The sequence below is a fragment of the Amphibalanus amphitrite genome, unplaced genomic scaffold, assembly GCF_019059575.1.
Source record: "Amphibalanus amphitrite isolate SeventyFive unplaced genomic scaffold, NRLGWU_Aamphi_draft 000975F_arrow, whole genome shotgun sequence".
In the NCBI taxonomy this organism is placed as follows: Eukaryota; Metazoa; Arthropoda; class Thecostraca; order Balanomorpha; family Balanidae; genus Amphibalanus; species Amphibalanus amphitrite.
Window position 1 is genome coordinate 51,594 of NW_024882469.1, and position 19,189 is coordinate 70,782.

At 46.5% G+C, this 19,189-nt stretch overlaps 1 protein-coding gene and 1 long non-coding RNA gene across 2 annotated transcripts in view; one reads left to right on the plus strand and one right to left on the minus strand.

Annotated features, from left to right (window-relative positions):
- LOC122368780 (la-related protein 7-like) overlaps positions 1–19,189 on the plus strand; it is an 86,767-nt gene that overhangs the window by 35,361 nt on the left and 32,217 nt on the right. The gene's annotated exons all lie outside the window — the stretch shown is intronic.
- LOC122368781 lies at positions 15,123–17,826 on the minus strand. The gene is made up of 2 exons (XR_006254297.1): positions 17,783–17,826; positions 15,123–15,874 (listed from the first exon to the last, which is right to left on the minus strand). It is a non-coding gene; the product is annotated as an uncharacterized LOC122368781 (long non-coding RNA).

Here is a 19,189-nt window from a genome sequence, read left to right on the forward strand (position 1 = left end):
AGCTGTAAGGTCATGTGACGTCATCAAAGGTCACCAAAGGTTTTTTGCCAATAACTCCGTACAGGAACAAGATACAGCCGCGCGGATGGTCTCATTGTGTTCAGCTCGTCAAGACGCATCGAATGATATACATGATGACCTCGAGGTCACGTGACCTGAGGTCAACCTTTGACCTTGACCTTTCGAGGTCAACATATATCATTCGATGCGGATTGACGAGAGGATCACGATGCTGCCCTTAGTTTGTTTCTATCTCGACTAATTCGAAAGTTATTCGAGAAAAACTCTCCATATCTAGCGCCGCCATTTGGACTTTTTTGACCCCTGTGACGTCATTTTTGACCTGACCTGAAAATGACCTTGGTAATAATTGTAGACCTTGTCCGTGCGTATCCGATGCCGTTTACCGCTTGTCGCTATCTTGCTTCGTTCTCGAGATCTCAGGGGGGGGGGGCGGTCATCCGCCCCCCCCCCCGTTGGTACGAAGTCGGCGCAGACCCCCGTCGGTGCGAGTGTTTTAAGACCTGGAACACTGTCACTTGAGAATATATTCACCTATATAATTATTGCCTGTCTAATTCCTGCTCCGAAAACAGTCAGGCAAGATTCATTCACATCGTAAGCTACCTCACTTGTATGAACAATATCGCAGGAGATTATTGAATTATTGCAGAATGAAGAATTATTGCAGAAGTTTTGTGGACTTCACTGAAGATATGCCGTGCAACTTGCTTCCTACAACATTAGGTACATACCTACATGTAAATATACACATAATAATTTGTCATATATGTCAATTATTGCAAAGGTAGCAAGCGTTTCAGATGATTTGCTTAGACGACCACACAGAGTTAGTGCAAACTGACCAATTGCAAGTTGACAAAAATATCAATAATAACCTAGGCCAAGACGCCCGTCGCATGTCGCGCTGGTCGATATTTTGTCAGCACCAATCACAGTTATTATTTGTCTAATGCAGTCGCAACTAAAATATCTCTGGGCATAGCGTTTGCGTGTATCTGCTTCGGCCCAAATACCTACGTGAAGCAAGTTGCTGGATAAAATCCGACCGGAGAATGACACTGGGCAGTTCTCAATCATCCCACCCCCGATCCGTGCGGTCCACCAGCCCACCACCCTAGGTCGGCCCGCCACCATATAGGCCGGCCCGCTACGGTCTCCCCCGTCAGTCGCCACTCCGGCCCGCCGCCGCCCCGTCGTCACCGTCGCCGCCGACGGCAGGGCCGCAGCGTCGCGTCGGTCGGTGGCGGCGGCGGCGGCAGCACAGGACGGGCCGTCGTGCCCAGTGCGAAATCAATGACGGCTGTTCCCAGGCCAGAGCGGACAAAATGGCAGCTCGGCGCCGTGCCAGCTGGATGACGCGACGCCGGCAGCCCGTGCCAATTAGCCGGGCGGCACGCGTAATTCGCCCGGTGACGTCACTCATCCGCCCGGTGACGTCAGCGAGCCGACACCGAGCCGGAATAGACAGAGCCGGTGGTATACAGCTTACAGAACATATTATGACCTGCCGTGGTCACATGTTTGAAAATAACGTCACTCGGGGCAGGGACGAGGCAGTTTCAGGTGATCAAATCCTGAGTGAATTTGGTAGTGTTGGCAACAAGCTGGAGACACTTGCGGCCCAGTACAAACTGCGTGAAGACGGTGCCGGAGTGCTCCAATCTGACACAGACAAAATGCGGAACGGTTTGTCGAGACAGAGAGAGGGAGAGAGAGAGAGAGAGAGAGAGAGAGAGAGAGAGAGAGAGAGAGAGAGGCAGTCGGGCTTTCAGTCGGACCATAGTCGAAGGGGGGGGGGGGCATACCGTGCATGGCAAGGCATAGGACACAAGCGGGCCCTGATTAGGATAGCCAGAAAACAAACCGAAGGAGGCCGATAGGCAGCTAGGCACTAGAAGAGAGAGAAAGGCCGACAAGTATGGAAAAGACAGAAAAGCATAGGCAGAAAGAAAGCAATGAAAAGAGAAAAAGACAGAACAGAAGAATAAAGAGTGAGAGGAGGAAAGAAGAGAAACGATGGGATAGAAACGGAAAGAACAAAGACAAGAAAGGTAGAAAGAAAGAGAGAGAGAGAGAGAGAGAGAGAGAGAGAGAGAGAGAGAGAGAGAGAGAGAGAGAGAGAGAGAGAGAGAGAGAAAGATGGAGACAGAAAAGATCTTACAGTGCATAAGTATGGCATATTAAAAGAGCAGCACGGTTGGAAAGCAGGGTTTGGTGTTTGTTTAATTTTTCAAATAAACAAACATAAACAAACTGTTCACGAACAAATGTGTTCGCGAACAAGTGAAGTCATCGCTCAAATTTTGGTAAACAAACAACGAACAGTTCGCGAACGTTCATGAACTGTTCGCGAACACGGTAAAGAGGGTAGATAAGACCCCCTCCTTAGCTATTTCGCTCCTAATTGTGATAGAACCTTGCGGAAAAAGTCAGCGTGTGCGTCTTTACGAACCATAGCGATTGGTATCCCATTTCAAGGTCTTACACCAACCGGTGACCCCTGAGGTCAGGTCAAGTGTCACAAAGTAGGGGTTTGGTTTTTGGTAAATAACTGCCACAAATGGTGGCAGAGCTGCGATTGTGGCACCATCGTGCTCGTCGTGGCCAGGCGCGTCGAATGGTATACTTTTTGTTTTAATTAGGTCTTTTTAGGATGTTGACCTCAGGTCAAGGTCAGATCAAAGCCACTCGGATCACAAAGCTGCTGGAGGATGTCATGCTGCATATCATTCGATATGGCAGTTCTTTCTGAGTCAATTGATGACTCAACCGACTCGCTAGCTCAATTTGATCGGAAGTTATTAGCGAAAAGCTCCTACTGCACAAAACAACCTTAGTGGCGTCTTATATGACGTCATGCAAGGTCTTAAATGCACAATTTGAGCCTCAGCGTTGCAAGAATAATTATGAATCACGATTCCATGTGCTTGAGATATGACTGGTGCATTTTTCACATGTAAAACAAGCCTGCAGTCATGTCTGCATCGTATGATAACAATTGCTCGAAAGATATCAGAAATGCTGACTTGTTCATGAACGTTCATGAACGTTCACGAACTGTTCGTGAACAGAGAGTCGTTGGTGAACATGTGACCTTGAATGCCAAAATTCGTAAACTATCAAACAAACAAACAAAAATTGTTCATGAACTGTTCATGAACAAATATACAAACACCAAACCCTGTTGGAAAGTCGTCCAAAATGGATGAGCTGGTGAGCTTTCTTTGCGAACTACATGGCGAAGCAAAAACCAGACGGAAAGAGATCTAGCTTCTAGAGCCAAACTGGTGTGCCAAACGCCCCGTGCTCAACGCAAAATAGCACATCATATCATACTAATGTGTAATGAAGAGACACCAATACAGGTGTACATCGATCTTTATCAATCCGCAGGATTATTGCAAGGACTGAAGAACCAGGACAAGAGAGACAGCCTCCGTGGCCATTCTCTCTTGCCTTCGAAACTGAACGGTCATCTGATTAATTGTTTGAAGTCTTGTGAAAACTTTTCGCGTCAGGATCTATTTTGAATGAAGGTCAACCGATTGGAACTGGCTTATATTGTTTGAGCTGCTTTATTTTTTCGTTTTTTATCTGGACTTTTTTATCCAGACTTTAACCCGCGCCCTGGTGGGGTCTGTTTATAACGAGACCTGGTGGGGGGGGGGGGGGGCTATTTTTTGCCCCCCTCGTATCTCCGAAACTACTAGACGGATCCGCGAAATGCAAACGGCGTTCGAAAGGCCTGTCACATTTGTCGAAGTAAACCAAATTTCATTGACCTCGGGGTCACCGATGACGTCACAGGTCAGGTCAAAGATGAAATGTTTCACCGTTCACGGGTCATCTAGGGAATGCGCTATAACACCGAAGAAAACGCATTTTGTCGAGAATCGGCGATAGGGCGTCAGTTGCCTAGTACATATATTGCTATAAGAGGTCACTGACATTACCAGGTCAGGTCACAGGTCAGGTCACCAAGGGTCACAGGTCAGGTCACATGAACCTAACTTTAGGTACTAAGGTTGTGCGATGCATGTTTTATGGCAAATTTTTCATTTCCAACTCAATGGTGTTGGTTATAAGACTATCAGGTACGGCTTAGGTCACTTTCTGGGGAAGGTCAGGTCAAGGTCAGGTCAAAAAAGGTCAAATTTTGAAATTGATAGTTTTGCGTAAAATGGGTATTGATTCGATGCAGCTCGTCACGGGGAGTCTAATGGTGGTCTTTGTTTTGCGCTACGGGGTCTAGAATTGCTAAAAATTGAGTTTGAAAATTTGACGTCATCAATTTTGAACCGTTTTTTCGCTATAACGTCGCCAAAAAAGAGTTATCAATCTCAAATTTGGTATATGGATAGAAGGCGGTAAGGAATATCACATATATTCCGGTTTTTGCGAAATTCAAAAAACTTTTTGGATTTTTCGGCTATTATATTCAAAAAATCTATTTTTGATTTTTCGGGGTCAAAATCCAAAAATTTTAAAAATCCGAGATTGCAGTTTTGTAGCCCTGTCAATTCTACAGCTTTTATGTCTTTATCGTTTTTCTGTATTTGCAAAGCTATAGGCCTGACAGCTCTTCCCGCGAAACTATTTTGGGTCGAAAACGGCAGAACATGACGTCACTCTGACGTCATTTCCGGCCAACCTATCATAGCCTTTAGAAATTTTTTTGGTCACAATGTGTAAAATTGATGTCCGGGAGGGTACTGAAAGTTTGGTGACGATCGGCGCAGCGGTTCTGGAGATATATCGAAAAGTCTGGAGGGGGGGGGGCAAAAAATAGCCCCCCCACCAGGGCACGGGTTAATCACTTTATGTTTTCTTCCTTTCTGCAAACCCCTTTATCTTGAGAACAAAGTTAGCAATAAAAACGCATACGATCGATAAGGAACAATCCCTTCCCTACGATACTGATTGATTGATGAGGAGGCAAAAATATCATTGATGTCAAACAGGCATGTACAATGTACAATGTACGTACATGTACAATACGCACACTGCATTGCGCAATAGTTTGATTATGAAAAGTGGATCTGGGTTGTTTAAAGAGTGAGTTTTCAGTTATTTGAAAATATATAAGCATGACCTTTCCTCGATATTGAATAAAAAAGTGCCGAAAAATGTACTTTATTTATAGAAAATATGTGATATTTCGGCCACTGGCCTTTGTCGAACATATATAATCAAGATAAACAATAGTTTCGTTTCGCCGCATCGCGTTCCAACTGCCTCTACAAAATTACGTACATCAGTTCGTGACAAAATCGATATCGTACCACTGTAACAAAGTACTATAATTCCGTTGAAAGGTGAAAACTCTATCTATGAGTACACAGGTTTAGATACACCTACCGGCCAATAACAATACCTATAATCAGGTTTAGATACCTTCATAAAGCTAGACAAACATGACAAAGGCTTTAGACCGAAAGAAAGTAAGGACAGTTTAAGACGAAATTATCCTAACATCTGTGAAGACCGCGTGCGGAAGGTGAGTCTATACAAATCAAATGAAAACAAGCACATCAATAAACAATCCAAATCACTCACATATATCTCAAGGCAGTACGCACAACACATATACACACATGTACATACATATAATTTCACAGGATAGGCCATGACGAGTCGTTACTGTTTAGATGTGGGCGGTGGTTCCTGATCATCAAAGACTCGGCTATTTTTCGATCCGGGTGGTCCTTAGACCTGTACATGACTTTCACAGTGAGAGGTACTTTGCCATCTACTGAAATATTGGAGTGGGAGGCCTGGAAATGTTCTCCCATGGGAGTATCTGGAGTTCTATTTTTGAGGTCACGTACATGCTCGTTGAAGCGCAGTCGCAGGGGGCGCTTCGTTTCACCTATGTACACACAGTCATGTCCATCCTGGCGACAAAGTTCACATCTAATCTCATATACAACATTTTTCTGTGTACAATCCCCCACGAACCCAGTTGAACATGTGTGGCATCTCCTACCTCCCGGACAGGCTGGCTTCGACATAGCGGATCGTACTAATTTGTTTTTTATTTTCTCCTTGTTTTGCCACGCCACCCGTATGTCTAAGCCTGATCTTTTCACCTTACTTTTTATCTTGCACAGCAGCTCCTCGTCTATGTATGGTAGACAAAGGAACCCGTCAAACTGCGCTCGGCGCTGATGCCCATCAGCCGAAGGTCTTCTCTGTGCTCTCGCCTCTCGCAGAAGCCTTCGGAGAATGTGATTAGGGTACCCATTTTTTGACAGAAGTGTCCATACTTTTCGTATACTTTCCTCTGTTTTTTCGGCGGTAGATGAGTTCCGAATCGCCCGTTGAAATTGACTCCTAGCCATGTTATATTTTGTCACGGTGGGATGCGCTGATTGATAGTGAAGGATGATGCCGGCATTAGTTGGCTTAATATACAGTTCCGTTTCTATCTTTGTGCCCCCATTTCTTGTCACGACAGTCACTAGAGTATCTAGAAAGGGTACCCCTGCTCCCCCAGCTGAGTGCTCAATGGTGAATTTGACTGTGTCATGTAGAGCGTTCATCCGATCCAAAAACTCCAGCAGAGCCTGCTCGCCGTGCGTCCAAAGACCAGCATAATCATCAATGTATCTCACCAAGAACTTAGGCTTTAACGGCATGCTCTCTAGGGCTTGACGTTCAAATCTGTCCAGAAACAGTATGGCCAGTGTAGGCGCGCACGGGTTCCCCATAGCTATGCCCAGTTTCTGGCGGTAGTATTTGCCATTGAAGTTGAAGACGTTGGCATTCAGGCACTGCTCTAGGAGTGTTCGAATATCATCAGCCGTCAGGCCAAATGTGTCTATTTCCTGTATATGCATTTCTAACTTCTCTATGGCTGCGTCTACTGCCTCATCAATAGGTATACTACCATACAAGTTTACGACGTCAATGCTAAAAAATATTGCTCCATCTGGAATGCCATTGGTTGATGAGTGTGAGTGAATTCTGTTTAAGAAGTCCGACGTATTCCAAATGTGAGTTGGTACGAATTTCAGTAGTTGTTTTAAGACGCGTTCCAGGAGATGTGAAGTCTTTTCGGTAGGACCATCGCAGCCGGAGACGACCGGCCTGAGTGGGATAGACGGCTTATGGTCCTTAGGTAGTCCGTAAAACACCGGAGTACGGCTGTGGTTGGGAGTTAGCTCCCTGATTGCCGTATCTGGCAGTTTGTCGGCTGAAACTGACTTAAACACGCGCTTGGTCTGAGCTTCAACTTTTGGGACGGGATTTTTATCCAACGCATCATAGTTGGTGGGGTCTCCGATAATGCTTTGAGCCTTTTCAACGTATGTTTTTTTGTCCATAATCACAAGTCCTTTGCATTTGTCACTCTGCTTGATAATTATGTCATCATTGTTACGTAACTCTTTGAGGAACTGACGATCATCAATGGAAACATTGTTTTTTTCACACCTATGGTTTTTGTACGTCTTAACTATATCCTCTTTCAGTCTTTTCATTTTCCGTTCTACGTCGCCGTTAGTCGGTGGGGGAAACCGTTTATCAGAGTCAGGAAACCTAAACGATAAACCCGCCTTTGTGGAGGTCCGTGGAGCCCCCTCTGAAGTCGCCCCTGTGTCGATGTCAGCCAGCCCTGCTGACGCCGGGGTCAGCGTCCGTTGTACCGGTGTTCTGGAACGGGAGAAGACCAACCTTCCTGATGTCTCGCTGCTCTCAGCAGCTCCAGACGCTGGTGCTGGTGTCGCTTGCGGAGTCACAGCCGGTGGCTCGGTAACAGCGCTCGGCGGAGTCACAGCCAGTGGCTCGTTGATAGCGCTCGGCGGAGTCACGGCCGGTGGCTCGGTGACAGCGCTTGGCGGTATGGTGTGCGCGGAGTCCGGTGATCTGGCGCCTCTGGCACCCTCTTCATCAGGTGCAGTGGTCGTCATCGTAGTCTCGATGACGTAGCCAGTGGCTACTACGAGAGCCACTGGCTGTGACTCCGCCGAGCGCTGTTACCGAGCCACCGGCTGTGACTCCGCAAGCGACACCAGCACCAGCGTCTGGAGCTGCTGAGAGCAGCGAGACATCAGGAAGGTTGGTCTTCTCCCGTTCCAGAACACCGGTACAACGGACGCTGACCCCGGCGTCAGCAGGGCTGGCTGACATCGACACAGGGGCGACTTCAGAGGGGGCTCCACGGACCTCCACAAAGGCGGGTTTATCGTTTAGGTTTCCTGACTCTGATAAACGGTTTCCCCCACCGACTAACGGCGACGTAGAACGGAAAATGAAAAGACTGAAAGAGGATATAGTTAAGACGTACAAAAACCATAGGTGTGAAAAAAACAATGTTTCCATTGATGATCGTCAGTTCCTCAAAGAGTTACGTAACAATGATGACATAATTATCAAGCAGAGTGACAAATGCAAAGGACTTGTGATTATGGACAAAAAAACATACGTTGAAAAGGCTCAAAGCATTATCGGAGACCCCACCAACTATGATGCGTTGGATAAAAATCCCGTCCCAAAAGTTGAAGCTCAGACCAAGCGCGTGTTTAAGTCAGTTTCAGCCGACAAACTGCCAGATACGGCAATCAGGGAGCTAACTCCCAACCACAGCCGTACTCCGGTGTTTTACGGACTACCTAAGGACCATAAGCCGTCTATCCCACTCAGGCCGGTCGTCTCCGGCTGCGATGGTCCTACCGAAAAGACTTCACATCTCCTGGAACGCGTCTTAAAACAACTACTGAAATTCGTACCAACTCACATTTGGAATACGTCGGACTTCTTAAACAGAATTCACTCACACTCATCAACCAATGGCATTCCAGATGGAGCAATATTTTTTAGCATTGACGTCGTAAACTTGTATGGTAGTATACCTATTGATGAGGCAGTAGACGCAGCCATAGAGAAGTTAGAAATGCATATACAGGAAATAGACACATTTGGCCTGACGGCTGATGATATTCGAACACTCCTAGAGCAGTGCCTGAATGCCAACGTCTTCAACTTCAATGGCAAATACTACCGCCAGAAACTGGGCATAGCTATGGGGAACCCGTGCGCGCCTACACTGGCCATACTGTTTCTGGACAGATTTGAACGTCAAGCCCTAGAGAGCATGCCGTTAAAGCCTAAGTTCTTGGTGAGATACATTGATGATTATGCTGGTCTTTGGACGCACGGCGAGCAGGCTCTGCTGGAGTTTTTGGATCGGATGAACGCTCTACATGACACAGTCAAATTCACCATTGAGCACTCAGCTGGGGGAGCAGGGGTACCCTTTCTAGATACTCTAGTGACTGTCGTGACAAGAAATGGGGGCACAAAGATAGAAACGGAACTGTATATTAAGCCAACTAATGCCGGCATCATCCTTCACTATCAATCAGCGCATCCCACCGTGACAAAATATAACATGGCTAGGAGTCAATTTCAACGGGCGATTCGGAACTCATCTACCGCCGAAAAAACAGAGGAAAGTATACGAAAAGTATGGACACTTCTGTCAAAAAATGGGTACCCTAATCACATTCTCCGAAGGCTTCTGCGAGAGGCGAGAGCACAGAGAAGACCTTCGGCTGATGGGCATCAGCGCCGAGCGCAGTTTGACGGGTTCCTTTGTCTACCATACATAGACGAGGAGCTGCTGTGCAAGATAAAAAGTAAGGTGAAAAGATCAGGCTTAGACATACGGGTGGCGTGGCAAAACAAGGAGAAAATAAAAAACAAATTAGTACGATCCGCTATGTCGAAGCCAGCCTGTCCGGGAGGTAGGAGATGCCACACATGTTCAACTGGGTTCGTGGGGGATTGTACACAGAAAAATGTTGTATATGAGATTAGATGTGAACTTTGTCGCCAGGATGGACATGACTGTGTGTACATAGGTGAAACGAAGCGCCCCCTGCGACTGCGCTTCAACGAGCATGTACGTGACCTCAAAAATAGAACTCCAGATACTCCCATGGGAGAACATTTCCAGGCCTCCCACTCCAATATTTCAGTAGATGGCAAAGTACCTCTCACTGTGAAAGTCATGTACAGGTCTAAGGACCACCCGGATCGAAAAATAGCCGAGTCTTTGATGATCAGGAACCACCGCCCACATCTAAACAGTAACGACTCGTCATGGCCTATCCTGTGAAATTATATGTATGTACATGTGTGTATATGTGTTGTGCGTACTGCCTTGAGATATATGTGAGTGATTTGGATTGTTTATTGATGTGCTTGTTTTCATTTGATTTGTATAGACTCACCTTCCGCACGCGGTCTTCACAGATGTTAGGATAATTTCGTCTTAAACTGTCCTTACTTTCTTTCGGTCTAAAGCCTTTGTCATGTTTGTCTAGCTTTATGAAGGTATCTAAACCTGATTATAGGTATTGTTATTGGCCGGTAGGTGTATCTAAACCTGTGTACTCATAGATAGAGTTTTCACCTTTCAACGGAATTATAGTACTTTGTTACAGTGGTACGATATCGATTTTGTCACGAACTGATGTACGTAATTTTGTAGAGGCAGTTGGAACGCGATGCGGCGAAACGAAACTATTGTTTATCTTGATTATATATGTTCGACAAAGGCCAGTGGCCGAAATATCACATATTTTCTATAAATAAAGTACATTTTTCGGCACTTTTTTATTCAATATCGAGGAAAGGTCATGCTTATATATTTTCAAATAACTATTACAATGTTCCTCGCACAAGCACTTAACTCCATCGAGTGAGTTTTCATTTGTAAGCACATGGGGTCATATGTACCTACGTTCACATTCAAGAATTCGTCGATGAATTTGGTTAACCCGGGCCCTGCTGGGGTGTTTGAACACCCCCCTTGTGGTTTTTCGCGAATATCTAAAAAACGGCGAAGGTTGTTATAAACGGCCACAACAAAGTTGGTAAAAAAGCGATAAGGAAGCCAAATCTGCCTTTTTTTAATTAAAGAGTTTTTTTTTCTAATAACTGGTGGATCCAGAAAGGCGGTCTTGAACGCTGGGGGGATAATTATTCTCAAAAATTCTACAAAACTCCATAAACTTCTCGGATTCCGATTCCTTACGCACTGCTGAGCAGTTGAAAGCATTTTTTCTTACAATGGTTGTTGGCTTTCTTTGCCTCACGAAAAACTGCAAATATTATTTAATTTCGGGCGGCGCACGCGGGTAGTTGCCCCGAATCCCCCCCCCCCCTACTTGATCCGCAAGTGCTGAGAACTATAGCACCACCACCTCGCAGCGTCTCAAGTCACTTTCTGGATCCGTTAATGATCCTGTCCTCGGCAGAGAACCTTTCTGGTAAACTGCCTGAGAGGAGCATTCACTCTCTAGTTTCATCTTTATTTTTTTACGTTCTCATTGTTTTTTTTTAAAGCACTTAAAGTACCTCTTAAAAAGCTGAAACTCTGCTTGAGGCTCATGATGAATAACAATAATATAAGAATAACCAGTAACCTCATAATATAAATCAGAAATAGGAGCGAAAAAGTTATATTTAAAGCTATCGAATATTTCGCTCCTGGAGCTTTGTCAGCGATAATTACTTATTATCGCTGATAATTACTTATTATCGTAATTATCGCTGACGAAGCTCCAGGAGCGAAATATTCGATAACTTTAAATATAACTTTTTGGCTCCTATTTCTGATTTATATTATGAGGTTACTGGTTATTCTTATATTATTATCACTTAAAGTACCACTTGAGAAATTTATGATAAGAAGCATAATGCAAACAAATTCAAATATTTTCATCCTTTTGAAATCATTTAGAAAATAATTGAAAAATAAACGATAAACCAACAACATAGATTACATAAGCTACATTTATATCTAATCTCTCTAATAAATGACAACGTTAGCAATGTAAGACAAATACAAAACAATAAACAATCCTATCACATAACTACAGCATATAACAGCAAGTCCTTCTATGCATAGCAAAATCGTCAAACAGTCTAACTCAGAAGTCAAATAATTATCTCATCAGGTACAATTGTCAATTACCCCGGAGAAGCAGACTCACTATCACGTACCAACATCAAAGAAGATCCGCCGTGTATGACCATGCAGGCAAATGTTCCATGCAGCTGTCCTAACTTCATTGACGATCTTCTTCATTCCTGTTATCACAGTGCTCATATGCAGTTGCATACCTGACTCAGCACCTGGGACAAACTTCCGCCCTCCACGGACCCGAGAGTGAGTCGGTAAACCCACCACCGCACCGTCACCGCGCCCTCCTGCGGGCACCAGATGATCCCACTACAGACTATCTCTGCGCTCTCACTCCATCGCGACTCGGGATGAGCCCACTGTCTCCCACCAGTCGACTGGCTACGCCCGATTTGCATGACAGACAGCTGTTAGTCGCTGGTCTCGACCGCGCTGGGCCAGGAGTGGGTTCTGGCCCTGCCCTGGCCCTCCCCGGCCCTCCCCTCAGGGGGTGTCTCAGAGAACCGGTCCTGCCGCCGGCGTGAGACAGGTTTGCTCTCGGTACAGCACCAAACACGGAGGTCTGGTAGTTTGGCGGCGGCACGTGGCACGTGCTGATCAGTCGATTCGCCGGGACGAGTGCAGCCGCGGGTCTCGATGGAAGCAGGTATGTATGAGCATTGTTCATGCAGACACCTTTGGTGTGACCCAGGCGACTGGATAGTCAGGAGAAAAGGAATGCTCGACCTTGTGCGAAGGCATTCCGGTTTTCTGTTTGTGTGTAATTTGTATAAACCCACGTCATGCAGCATTCAGATTTTGGTCTATAATTTCTGGTTGAATAAGAAAGAAACTGGTAAGACAGGTGCATGCTCTGATTATGATGCAGCTATCACTTATCCCGCGCCCCAGTGGCGGTCTCAGCCAGCTTCACCCTAGTGGGGGGGGGGGGGCATATGTTACCACCCACCTCTAACTCAAAAACTAAGAGGGCTAGAAAGACGCAGTAAAAAGCAGTTGATAGCTCTCAATGCGTACGTTTGAAAGTATTTCAGTCATTTTTCACCTTAGAGCAATATTGGGGTCACCAGCGGTCATCAAAGGTCAAAATTTGCCAATTGTCATTATATTTTTCAGAAAACATGCCGCTATCTCAGGAACAATGGCAGCTAGAAAAACGCATGAAAAGCAATCGATAGCTTTTGAACTCTTCTTTTGATAAGGTCATTGTCAAAATTGACCTCAGGTCAACGGTTTAGTCTCCAGAGGGCAAAAACTCCAAAAATAGCTGTTTTTACGAAAAGTGTTCTTCGACAATAACTTTCGACTACAAAAAGCCACGACATTTCTATTGCCAGAATCGTGTTCCCCTCGCCGAGACGCGTCGAATGAACTATAATTTGACCTTGAAAGGTCAACTTGAAAATTTGACCTCAGGTCAAGGTCAAGACCTGACCGGAAAAGGTCATGTTGCATATCAGTCGATGCGTCTCAACAAGACAAACACAATGAGACCAACCCCAGCGTTCTATCTTTTTCCAATCGCGAGTTATTGGCAAAAAACTGTTTGTAGCCTCAAATGACCTCGGATGACCTTTTTAGAGGCTATCAGCAAAAATGACACCTTGGTCATCACGAGTGTCCCAAATCATTGTGATTCTGAAATATTTGGACTGTTCCTATGCGTATACACGGATCTAGAGGCATTTTCATTTTTCTCCTTTGACTTGTAATGGAAAGGTCACGCCACTGACCTGACCTTAGGTCACGGATATAAAAAATCCGAGATATACAAATTGTAGGCGCCCATACCAGCATGCAATCCACCAAGTTTAAAACCTTTCTGACAAACACTGCAGGCTGGACATGATTGCAAACATTTTTTAGGCTTGATCAGTTAACTTGACCTGGTGACCTGACCTGACATGACCTGGGGTCAAAAATTTCACACATTGTCCAAAATTGATGTATTAAAAGCTACCCGAAGCGGCGCGGCGCTAAGCGCCGCGGTTTTTTATTCACACGCAAAAAACGCGACAGGGTGGTAACATATGCCCCCCCCCCCCCCCACTGGGGCGAAGGTTATCTGGTCGATACCTGAACCGGCCGAAGCAAACTTTAGTCGCTACTTTTTCGTCGCTTCCTCGGCAGATGTGATAGCAGTGACAGCTGAAAGATGAAGGCATCTATTTGTGTTGAAGTGATTGAACAACTTTCATCGTTGGCGGCAGATAAGAGCCATCCCATATATGACTTCATGTTTACTACTTCTATGGTATGAGCTCGAAGCCGCTTGGCACTACCAGTCTGAATTCTAAGAATGACCTCCAAGCCATTCATAGAATACATCGCGTGCAGTAGTCCAGCCCAGAAGAAGTAACGCCGGTAGCAGCAGCAGATAGCTCCAAAACGGCAGCAGAGCCAGCGGCAGTGACGAGATGGAGCCCCTATGCGCGCATCTGCACGGGAGCCGCCCCGCGGGTTTGCCGGCGGCACCTCTATACCACTAATTAACCGCCACTCATTACGGCGCACCGGCGGTGGCGGCGGCGCGCGTCAGACGTGCTGACGCGCCGCAATAGCCGGTGCTGCGTCTCAATCGGCGCCGATCGGTCAGAGGCGGTGTCGGGGTAATGGAGGCGTGAGACGGGCTTCCGGAGCCGGCCGAGAGCGGTCGAGTCCGGTCGGCCGGGACAGCCTCAGAGACGGATGGACACTACCCCCGGCCGGCCGTGCGACCCTCCCACAGACACCCGCTATTACACCGGGCCGCCGTGTCGGTCTGTGACAGACGATGTAATCAAACCGATGTCGATCACCGGAGTCATTAGCTGTGACACGGCCGCCGAGTGAAATCACGTCCGGCCGAGAGACCCGATGGACGGCTTCCGAGGTTTTGATTGGATTTAACGCCGGACGCGCTAACGTGACATGACGGATGGGATGGCGGTGTCAGGAGGACGATGGATGAGTGCGTTTTGGGCACTGGGCAGGTCGGTCTGCTCAGAGGACCGCTCACTGGTGTCACTACGAGTTTCATCAGCTCGTGGTGTTACTACGAATTTCATGAAACAGCTCGTGAAGTCAATATGAGATAATATTCTAGTACCATTGCATACAAATCGTGGAGTTCAATGTTCCTATCGTAAGGAATTGATCCGAGCGCATTTTTGAAAACGTTGCGGTATTTCCCATTGTTTTTTTATGACCACTTCATTCAACAACATTGGAAACAACGTTGTGCTGCTACAACCCAATAGTCGTCTTACAATCATGCGCAGCTAATTTTTTCGCTGTCTCTGGCTCCATCAGCTCGATACCAACGCTGCCTATGTGCGCCAACCACCCGGGAAACTTCTATCACCGGCGACAGGAAATTGGACGTCAGCCCTTCCTCCGAGTCTCCGACACCCTGTCTCTCCTTCTCCCCTCCCCCATCTTCCTCAGGTCTGCAACCCTCCACCATCGTCCGCCCGGTCACCGAACCCATCCAGCTCGACAGAAAAATCAATGCAAAATTCGTCGCCATGGCAACGCTTCACATAATTATCAATAATGACGGCGCTGCCGCGCGCTCCTCCCGACTTTTCTGGCTCGTCAATTTGGCAGCGGCGATGCGGCGCGCTGATTTGTGGACAATAGCGGCGCTGTGTCGCAAAAAGCGCCGGTAATTGCGTGCCTTGCCAGGGGTGTTCGGAAGTCGTCCATAGGCTGGCTGTGGCGCGGGGGAGGGGCCACTGTCGGCCCTGGAGCTGCACACCGCTCGGAGTCGGCGGCCAAAATGTCCGGCCTCACCGCTCGGCTGCGTGTCCTGAAGCGGGGCTGCATCGGCCGAACTGAGCTATACGGCCGGGCTGGCGGACATGGAGTGTCGCGGTCCAATGTCCGCTGCAATGGCTCACCAAGGTGGTGGTAGATCGCTGCATGGCCGCTGACCACCTGAAATATCAGGAAAAGAAAACTATTTCGAATATATTGTACACATTTGAACTGACAGTATAAGCATAAAAAACGTTGCGCAGTCTAGTCGTTTGAACAAAGAAATGTCGGCATTGTGGAACGATTTGATAAAGAAGAGTGTGCTAGCTGACAACAAAATATAATCCGGAGAATTTGGATTAAATACTGAAAATAAAAGCTTGCCAAACATCGAAATTTTAATTGAGAACTTCCTCTTGAGCGTCTGCAACACCACTTCTAATTTCTTTTTAGATTAAAGAATAATGCGTCGGATTTGCCCTAGTCCCGCGCTGAAATCAGTTGCACTGTGACTTCAACTTATTTTTCAAACGTTATTGATGCTTGCAGATGGCTCGAGTGTTTTGAAAGTATATTTGCAAGGTTTTGAAGAACTACAAGAACAAAACTGTTTTTAAGTGTTATTTGAAAAGAATCAAAAGACCTCCAAAAAACAGCTTCGTTCATAAAATAAACTTAACGAGAGGTTTTAAGCAAGACCTTAACCCTCGCCGGCACAGGGGGGGGGGGGGTTGATGCAACCCCCCCTAAGGTTTTTCGCGAATAACTCGCGTAAAAAGCGGCCGATTGCGACGAAACTTTCAGTACCCTCGCACTGATCAATTTTACACCTACCCTGAAAATTTCATGAACCTGACCCCAATGACCTTTGACCTGTGACCTCTTTTCTGTGACCATGTTTGGCCGAAATCGCGGTTCGGCGCATGTCGGCTCGCATTAGCCGCGCGTTTGCAAGCTTTTCGTGGTTTCAAACGTTCAAACATGTGATTTGATGTTGCTCCCATGCATTAGGGTGGGTGTTAAGGTCACCTGAAGGTCAGGTCAGGTCATTGACCTTTGGTGACCTCGGGTGACCTCGGTTCACTTTTTCGAGTGTTACATGTTTCTAGACTAGTTTTTGGAGCTGAATTCGAAATTAGCAACCATTTGAACATTTACGAAGTAGTTTTGGTGCCTTCGTAACATGTTACGAAGCTGTTAGAGGCGGTTGACACGTATTACGAATACCCGTCACAACCCCTACCGGTTGACCTGACCTGACCTGACCCGACCTGGTCTTAATGCTGAAAGACATCATCTCTGATCAAAACTAACACGATATTCGTGATCAGCATCCCGGAAAACCACCTAGCAGCCACACTTTACGACTTTCTAACAGGTCCCGATTTTCCCGGTTTTCGGGTCATTGACCTGACCTGGAAGGTCACCCAATGACCTAGGCCTTAAAATTGGGTATCATCGGCTTCCTCTCGTGACGGGCAGCACGCTCGTTTTTTCCGCGAAGCTCTAGCTCGATCAGGGGCCAAACGCGAGGGGGGGGTCGTACCAACCCCCCCCCTTAGAGTTCTGCACGGCTGCAATTTTCCACAGCCTAGCCGCCCCGCAGCCGTGGCTCCACAGCCACAGCCGCCCACAGCCGTGGCAAACTGTGGGCAGCCAGCCGTCAGCCGGCCGTGGATACTTTCAATGAAATGCAACCAAATAGTATATAATAAGTTGTTTTTAGTTGAAACATATAGCCAAAAGCACATTGCAATGGGCTATAGATTCTCAAGCTCATGAAGCATCATAGGTTAAGTGGTTGTGTATCTGGCTTTAGGCCAAAGGCCTGAAGCCTGATGCGCAACGCATGCCTACACAAGCCCTTGCAAGGGGGGTAGGTACCTACATCAACAGAAAACAAACAACGAACCAGAATAGAAGCACTAGCAGTGTAGATATCTAATGCCAAATCCTGAAGCATGGTTGTGGGACAGAACAACAGACCCTGATGCTTTTCATTATCAATGTTAGGTATGGAAAATGAAACTGAAGTTGATGGACTGTCAAACAGTGATTGTCTAGTCAAAACTCTTGCTTCTTTCTTACCTTGCATATTTTCTGGGGTGTGATATGCCAGGCTTGAAGCAGCCTTCTGAGCAAGTCTCAAACTAATTTGATATGCAAGGCATCAAAACACTAGTGAGCATCCAAGAAAGAAAAACATTAATCTATTTTGATTTTTCCAAATAATGATCTTCGCTCAAATCCCCAAGGACGTGCGAGCCACAATTGCCTCTTTCAATCAAAAATTTTACTTTAGTTTTTAATGACGTCAATAGCAAAGAAGTGGTAATTAATTGTCTTGTGTCAATATAAACAGCCAAAAAAATATAATTAATAAATAATAATGCTAAACAGTTAAAAACTTGCTCTCAAACAAAGAATAAGTATCAAATTTTTTACATTTTCAGAAGAAGACGTCATTTTATTAGTAAAGTCAACAGCTCGCGTAAGAAATATTGTGTTCAGAGCGCTGTTCGGCGGCCGGCTAGCGCGCTAGCCCGCGCACACATACGTGCACGTTGCCCCGGCAACGGGCTATTGACCAATGAGAAGCGCGCTACAGGGGGGCACAGGTATATGAAAAATCGCAGTGACGTTGCACTTTCCTCGCTTTTCATTGGTCAATAGCCCGTTGCCGGGGCAACCAGCACGTATGTGAGCGCGGGCAAGAGTACTAGCCGGCCGCCGATCAGGGCTCAGGGTTTTCACCATGGATGAAGGAGAACCTGGATTGGAAACTAACAGCTGATTGCGTTCCCTTCGGTAAGTGCCCGAGGGCACGCGCGGCGGCAGCGGGAGCCGCGTCTGCCGCGCATTCACTGGCGCCGCGTAAGCGTTCACTGGCGCCGCGTAAGAGAATAACACTAGAAATGGCCCTCTTTTTCAAGGTCGTCTGTATTCGGCCCTTGTGTACGACTTTTGTGCGGTACGGAAAATAATAGTTTTGGTCTCATTCGATAGCCTGATCAATTTTGTCTGTCGTAAATAGCTTCTAAACCTAAAAATAAATCCGCATTGCGGTCTAATACCCGTTTCAAAACATGCCGCCCCGCGTCCCCCATAGGCCGCAATGCTTAAAGGGACCCTCCCACCTTAACATTAGTTTTGAGTTGAGATAGCCAAGTTTGCGGCCAGGCTCAGAAACCACCATTTATCCTGGTCGCAACCCCCGCAGCTTTATGGTGTTCAAGAAATTTCTTCCCTTTACTTGCAGGGTGGGACCAGCGTGGTCCCTATCTCTTAACCATTACGGGAATCTGATGACGTCATCAGGCTTTCGAACGTCCGTTAAATGTTTGACTAAAACGTTTTGTAGCACGCGGTGGTATATGCTGCTTTGCGCGCAACAAATGCCGCACTTTCAAATAAAGTCGCTAGGAACAGCGGAGATCCCAAAAAGTAAACAAAAGTAAAAGTCTAATATCTTGAAAACCGGTGAATATTTTTCGA